General features: G+C 49.1%; 1 long non-coding RNA gene across 1 annotated transcript; it reads right to left on the reverse strand.

The window, feature by feature from the left end:
- Window positions 1-892: 892 nt before the first annotated feature.
- On the reverse strand, window positions 893-3,026 carry LOC122212356. The gene is made up of 3 exons (XR_006199114.1): window positions 2,839-3,026; window positions 2,155-2,393; window positions 893-1,031 (listed from the first exon to the last, which is right to left on the reverse strand). It is a non-coding gene; the product is annotated as an uncharacterized LOC122212356 (long non-coding RNA).
- Window positions 3,027-5,827: the final 2,801 nt, after the last annotated feature.

Here is a 5,827-nt window from a genome sequence, read left to right on the forward strand (position 1 = left end):
GGGTTGTTTAAAGCCATTACACTGGTGATAATTAGTTGCCACAGGAAGCGAATGCAAGGAGTCCCAGCTACAACGTTGAGCGCTTCCCACAGCATCCTCTCGGTGGGTCCCCAACTCCACATTGTGTCTCCAGAGTGCTGTGAGGCTGCTGAAACGTTTGCCTTGTATCTCAGCCTCTTGCCCAGCGGCTTCTGCTTGCGGCTCACAAGTCAGCAACTGCCTGGAGACCTAGAGGGGTCCAGAATTCAGAATCTCTTCCCTGCATTTTTCTCGCAAGGGTGGGCTCCCTCAGACTTGAGCTGCTTCGGTCGCCCTGACCTCAGATTTATGTCCCTCAGGCCACTAATACTGATCAGCTCCTCAGCCTTTGGCCCCGTGGTTCCGGGTCAGCAGATACGCCAGGCAATAAACAATGGGTAGCTGTGGGGTCGACACTATCGTCAAACGAGTTTAAGCCACCTGGGTGCTGGTCCCAGCTCAGCCTTAAAGAGCCTTGGGCGTGTCATTGCCCTTCTCCGGGACTCGTTTCTTTCCTGTGCAGAATGAGGTTTTCAGATGACGTCATCTTCTGCTTCTTTGCACCTGCAATTCTGGAGTCCCCCCCCACTCGCCCACCGCCCACCGTGTGCCGGTTGGTTTGGCAGGGGTCACAGAGGTGGGATCCTTGCCCGAAGGTGCTTCCAGTGTTTATCATCATGGTGGAATAAGGTCTACTTATGTAGACAGCCACCTTAAGCCGCGATGCTTTCTCGTCAGCACAATTTGGTTAATTAATCCGTGAGTAATCAGAAAAGTTAATTGGATGTGTAGAACTTGGGGAACTAACACCATGAGGGATTGAGGATCTCAGTGGAGCTGGAAGCCATCTAACCTTGGTTATTTGCATGAGCTTGTGATTTAGACCCGACAATTGAGGGTTTTTGGTTTTTTTTTTTTTTTTTGGTAAGCAGTTAAATGGATGGCACTTGTGTTCAGATTAAATAGGATGGAATTGGGTGGTATTTTGCAGGCTCTGCAACTCAATTTGTTTTCTGGGAAGGGAATCAAGAAAAAAGTAATAAAAACCCACGGTTATATAAGCATTAGACCAAAGCTGGGACTCCTCCCAGGGGGTCTGACTTTGCTTCCTCTCTGCCTCCCTAGTCCCTAGTGTGGCGCCTTGTGCAATAGTCGAAGATTAGCTCCCTGACAGCAGACTAGCCCACAACGGACTAAAAACCAACTGGCCGAACGAATAAATAAATGATTTCTCCATACAGCATGCAGGAAATGTTCAATCGACCACCCGGTCCAGGCCCCGTGGAAGGTTCCGGGACTAGAATGAAAAACTCCCCCTGCCCCGGGAGAGCTCCCAGCCCATTTGGGGTGCTGACCCCCCGACCGGCAATGGCATACAATCTGATGCAGTAGCACGTTAGTGGAAAGAGTGGGAAGGGCTGGGAGACCCCAGAGGGAGAGACAGAGTGAAGGAGCAGAGGGAGTTTGGGAAGATTTCACAGGGCAAGTGGCATTTTGGGCTGCGTCTTCGAGGACGAAGGGATGTTTGTCAGGCGGAAGATTGGGGAAGCCGCATTCCGCAAGGGGTGGTGGGTGTGAGGGATGGAGAGCTGCTTTCGGGTGACATGCGGCTTCATGTGGGACGGAGCGGATCGTGGGACGGGGTGGTTGGCTTGGAGTGAGGGTGGGAAAAGTCTAGGATGCCGATTGAGGGGACCTTGACCTTATTTGGACCCAACGGCGAGTCTCCGAAGGATTTCCAGTGTGTGAATGGCATGGTGAAGGGATTCTTGTAAGCGGATGGTGGGTGGGCTGGCGGAGAGTGGGAGTAGGTGAGGGGAGGGCAGGGGGGAAGGAAGCCAGAGAGTGGGGGTGAAAGGGCGGAAGTTCTGGTCAAGTTAGTGACCTTCGCTGAGCATCCTCAACTTTCCCATCAAATAATTTCCCAACAAATAATTTCCCAACCAATATTTCCAACAACAAATATTTCCAAAGATTTCCAAAAATTTTCCAAAATTTTCCAAATATTTCCCAACAAAGAATTTCCACCTCGTGGCTTGTGTTGAGGCTTGGCGAGAAATTGCATGCAAAAACTTTTGTTTAGATGGCCCGGCACAGAGTAAGCACTTAGTAAATTATTGGTTGGTTATGGTTTACCTGGGGGAGAGAGAGGTGACAGGAGCCCTGGCTGAGGCAGCAGCCGGCGGATGAGGGGGAGGAGGGAGAAGTCAGAGACCCGGGGGAGGTAGACCAGAATGCTGAGTCGTGGTGCCTTGCCCTCGAGCTGAAAGGCAGTTTTATGCTGAGGCTTGCTTCAGCAGAGTCCCGGCCTCATTATAAACTTTAGATGAGGCCCCAGGGAGCTTGACCTTGGGCTATCCTGGACTCCGGCAAGCCTGCAAAACGAAGTTAGTTGCCCGCAAGGGAAGCACTTCTCTGGATGAAGGCGGATGCACGGGAACATCTGTTTTGTGGCTCCCGTCCCCGCGGGCTGCGTGGCGATCGCCCTGTGTGCCTGAGCAGGACAGCCACGTGGGCCCTCAGTGGGGCAGCAGACGCAGTCATCCCAGGAGGCTGGGCTGTGGAGCCCCCCCCCCACCGTGGGTATACTCCCGGGGAGATATTGAGGGTGCCCTGAAGGACCCCTGCCCGCTCTCTTCCTCTTGGTTTGAAGCCCCACCATTAGGAACCGATTTGTTGGGATTTAGAAGCTCTTTGTCTCCTATTGAATGCAAATACCCCAGGGAAAAGTAGTATCATTAAGGGAAGGGATAACAACCGTAACAGAAATGAATAATAATAAGGGTAACAACTCAGGGAACTGTTTTGTGCCATAGATACCTTTTACTCATTGCCTTATTTCATTGTTCTGGCGGTCCTAGCAGGTGAATATTTGTATCTCTGGGCACATGGGAGCTCGGGGAAGTTCAGAAGGTCGAGGAAAAAACACAGCATACATCTTTGCGAGCCCTGCAACAGAGCGGGAACAGTGCGAGGGACAGAGGGGCAGGTGTTGGGCGTGGGATGTGGTGGGCATCCCGGCAGGAGAGAGAGAAGGAGGTGACAAGGGGAGAGGAGAGGTGCGGTCATGGCCAGGACTGGCCCTGTTTACCTCATAATCACGGACCTGGTAGATTTGCTTTTTGTCCCTGACTCTTCAGCGCTTCTCCTCGTTCGGAGGCTCAGAGATAATCATGGAACTCCCAAGACAGGTTGGGGTAGAGTTAAGGACTCCACATAGGACCGCCTACAAGATTTAGTTTTATCCAGGTTTATCCAGCCATGGTTAGACAGGGCCACCCAGACCCTATCAACCGACAGAAGAGGGCTAGTGCCCAACGCTTCAAGGGGCCCATTCGACACGAGTCTCTGTACTTGTAAAAGCTCTTTGCAAAAGGAATAATCCCTAACTGGATACCAAAAAATTTGAGCTACAGATCACTAGATAGAGAGTACCATTGGAAGGACACCACAAAGTTGAAGTATCCCCAGACTCTTCCTGCTTTTCAAGCTGTGCTGCTTTGGGGTTAAGACTTGTGGCTCTGGGGAACTCCCAGTAAAATGCAAATATTTATGTGGCTTTCCTCCCAGAATTACTAGCACCAGGGACGGCCTCTGTGGCACAAATTCATAGACATCTTTAGTCTTAAACTTTCACTCCTCCCTCCCACCACTTCCAACATTACCTCTTCCCTTGTAAAATTTCCATATGAAAGCCTGGCTGCTGACACTTGAAAAACGTTTATCCATTTGTCCCTGTCTCCGTGAAGTCAGGGCAAATTTCGGAAGAGGTTTTGCTTTCAGGAATATCAAAGAAGGAGACGGGGTGTTACGTGGGAGACAGCCCAGCCTTCTTGCAACATTCGCCAGGCCGGCCTGGAGGTGAGGTCAGGCTTAGGTAAACTTGAACCTTTCTCGTTCTTACTCCAGCAAGCCCAGTTACTTAAGTACGCGTTGGGCGACGTGAGAAGCTGGAGAATGTTTGGTATGATGTATGGAATAAGAAAGAAGTTGCTTCTAGTAAATGATCTGATGTGGGATGATTGCCCACTTCCATTCCAGTTTCCGGGGACCTGATCCATACGCCTTGTATGTTTCAGGTGAAGCCTGGGGTAGCCCCTGGGGGCAGGGAGACACTTGGCTGAGGTTCCGAGTTTGACACTCGATTGCTGGCTTTGCTGGAGTGAGACTTCTAAAGGCTATGAAAAGAAGTTGAAGTTTGGGTATGTTATGAACAACACATGGCCCCAGCTGTAAGTTCAAGGCCTATTATTTGGGGCCATGCTCTTGCAAAGATGCTTTGAAGTAAGACAAATATTTAAGGCAAGCTACAGATACGTTTGGGGGACGTGTTGGAATTTTTGTAGGTTTTCACCTTCAGGTTTCTTAAGAGACAGTAGTTGGAAGTGAAGTATATTCACATGGTTGAAGACTGGGAGAAAATTGACCAAGTGCAGTGGTTTGTTTCGAGATATAGAAATCACGAGTGAGCTTGTGTTCTTTATCTGCTAAGCTTTATATCATATGGGTATATTCTTCTGTAATGAAAAACAAGTATTGTAAACCTTTTTGCAGGTATATAACGTGCCTAGAATGCCAGTGACTGTATTTGCAATCTTTACTCCAACTCTTGGACCTGTTACATTCTGGCTTCTGTTCTTACTGCATTGAAACGGACTCACCCATGCTCTGCAAAACAAAGAGTACTTTTTAGTCTCCGCAGTCTTTGACTGTGTGGACTTCTTTCTTCCTGAACTTCTCTTTCTCTTTGGCATCCAAGGTCATCACTATTTGCTGGGCCTTCCCCGCCTTATCTTTTTTCATGGGAGCCTCTTCACTCACCCCCTTAAACGTGTTTCTCTCCTCGCTCCGTACCCACGTAGTGAGCGAACTCACCAAGAGCCAGCTTCGGCTTCCACGGGTGAGCACCGATTTCCCCTCTGATGTTCCAGTCCCACCGAGCGCTCTGTGGGACAGCTCCACAAGCTGTACACATACGTTGGAAGTTCATTATTTTAAATCCCTGGCCAAACATGCACCTGCTCTGGTGTTTCTTATCTCCTTACCTGGCATATAGCAGCCTCTTTATGATCCTTTCCAGGCTGGCTCCTTCACTAACTTGTACTTCCTTCCTTTCCCAGTCACAGTCCTTTCCCACTCCCAGGCCCAGTCACAACCTCCTGGGGCTTCCGTCTGTCTAAACTCTCCCGGACCCACCACCACATCTCCATCCTCATGGACGGCCTTGGATTAGTTCTCCATTGCTTCTCGCTGGGTTACTATAAACATTCTTCCTGCCGTCGGTGGCGTCTGTCCTCCAGGGCATCTTCATACTGCTGATTGAGTCACCTTTCTCAGAGTTCGTTTCCAAGCTGACCATGTCACTGTGCCTAAAAACCCGCTAGTGGATTTTGCAGTATGTGCGCCTTGATAAGGCCTTTCAAGGTCTGACTTTTGCTTGTCTCTGCAGCCTCTCATCTCGTCACTTGGTCCCATACATCCTTTGCTCCAATGATACTACCCAGCCAAGACCCCAGCTTCCAGTGTTTTTTTTTTTTTTTTTTTTTTTTGCCTCTTTTTGTCCTAACTTGCTGTCCTGTGTTTGAGCTTTCCCAGATCTTCTTGAGGTCACCATGTTTAAGATCCTCAATTTTAACAATAGGAAACTTGTGCCATTTATATTTAATGAAACTTTCATTTCCTTCAGGAAAATGCCCACGTTAATCACATAAATGAATGAGAACACACACACAAGAATGAATGGGAAAATATGTTTTATGTTATAAAACCACGATTTATACTCAACTTTCTGACCACAATCGTAGAGTAA

Source organism: Panthera leo, chromosome F3, assembly GCF_018350215.1.
Source record: "Panthera leo isolate Ple1 chromosome F3, P.leo_Ple1_pat1.1, whole genome shotgun sequence".
NCBI lineage: Eukaryota > Metazoa > Chordata > Mammalia > Carnivora > Felidae > Panthera > Panthera leo.